At 44.2% G+C, this 1,760-nt stretch overlaps 1 protein-coding gene across 4 annotated transcripts in view; it reads left to right on the forward strand.

Annotated features, from left to right (window-relative positions):
• LOC101862140 (inner centromere protein A) overlaps positions 1-1,760 on the forward strand; it is a 26,274-nt gene that overhangs the window by 1,488 nt on the left and 23,026 nt on the right. The gene's annotated exons all lie outside the window — the stretch shown is intronic.

Here is a 1,760-nt window from a genome sequence, read left to right on the forward strand (position 1 = left end):
ATCGCTCGCATTCTCTTTTTCTTTGTTTGTCTCTGTCTTTCTTTCTCCCCACCTATTTCCCACTCTATCTTTCTCTCGTTCCCTTCTGCCAAATGGGGCATGTCATATATTTTACTAGCACTTCTCTCTCTCTCTCTCTCTCTCTCTCTCTCTCTCTCTCTCTCTCTCTCTCTCTCTCGCTCACACACTCACACATTCTACCGGATCTGGGCGCTAAAACTTTCCGAAATCACAAAAGAGTTCCCCTACCGGGTCTGTATACTTCGTGACTTTGTTCCCGGTTACCGGATCTGTATACACTTCGTTTTGTCAATTACCACCGAGTGAAGCGGTGTCAAGTCTGAAAACATTATCTTTAGCATTATACGTCATAATTTGTGTCTAATGGATCAATTTGTTCTCAACTAATTTCATTGGGCGAGCATCTAGTCTAGAGCTACGGTACCAACTTGGCGTGATTTCAATGAGAAGTAGGCCTAGATCTAGGCTAGCCTAAGCCTACACTTTGGTGTAGAACCAACACAGGCAATTCTAGAAGTAGAAGGTTACAAACGCACACAAACTCAAGCAGAAATTCACGTTATATCGGGGAACATAAATCGGGGGACAGGGGTCAGGAAAACACAGAGAGAGAGAGAGAGAGGAACAGAGAGTCGAACGCACAACACCGAGCACTCGAGCACAATAATAAGCTAAATCTATCTACCCACCAACGCAAAAGAACTCCAATTTACTCTGTGGCAATTGACAAAAAGTCAATTTTGGTCAATTGCCACCGTGTCACTCGGTGGCAATTGACACTACTACCAACCTAATAACTGCAGCAAGGTAGATCTAGTGTCAATTGCCACCGAGTAAATTTGAGCTCTTTTGCGTTGGTGAGTAGATCTAGCCTTGTGCTCGAGTGCTCGGTGTTGTGCATTCACCTTTCTGTCCCTCTGTGTGTGTGTGTATTTTCCTGACTCCCGTTCCCCGATTTAAACAGAATTTCTGCTTTCAAGAGTTTGTGTGCATTTGTGACCTTCTAATTCTAGAATTGCCCGTGTTGGTTCTACGTGTAGGCTAAGGCTAGCCTAGATCTAGACCTACGTCTCATTGAAAACTCGCCAAGTTGGTACTGTACCGTAGCTCTAGACTAGATGCTCGTCCAATGAAATTAGATCCCTTGTAGAAAACAAATTGACCCATTAGACGCACATTATAATGAATAGAAAGCTAAAGATAGTGTTGTTTTCAGACTTGACACCGCTTCACTCGGTGGCAATTGACGCTACCTAACTGCAAACATCAAATTATGGTAAAATCATGCCCCCTGAAACCCCCCTACTCTTGGGGCCAAAACCTGTGAATAACAATTGCGGGGTGGGAACTACCGAAAAAGCATCCATAGATCTAGAATCTACGACCCTGACCCTGACCCTGATTTAGTTTCTCTACCCGCAGCCCCATTCAAACTTTGGCTTTGTTGTTGACTTTTGTCAGTATTCAGTAGGCCTAATGTTCAGGTGGCTTTAAAGTTTTTCAAGACTTCGAATCCTCAGTTCTGTGTGTGCAATTTTGTTCGTAAAAGTAAATCAATTTATGCCCGCTCTATTTCTCTGAGCGTTCGGGAAAATAAACTTTAACTCTATTTCTCCGGTTTCCGTTCTCGAGATTTTAATTATAATGGAGTGGCCCGGGCGCGCGCGCGCGTGTGTGAGAGAGTGAGCATGCGTGTGTGTGTGTAAGAGTGTAATGTGCGAACGGAATTTGGCGGGGGG

This window comes from Aplysia californica, unplaced genomic scaffold (genome assembly GCF_000002075.1).
Source record: "Aplysia californica isolate F4 #8 unplaced genomic scaffold, AplCal3.0 scaffold00675, whole genome shotgun sequence".
Classification (NCBI taxonomy): domain Eukaryota; kingdom Metazoa; phylum Mollusca; class Gastropoda; order Aplysiida; family Aplysiidae; genus Aplysia; species Aplysia californica.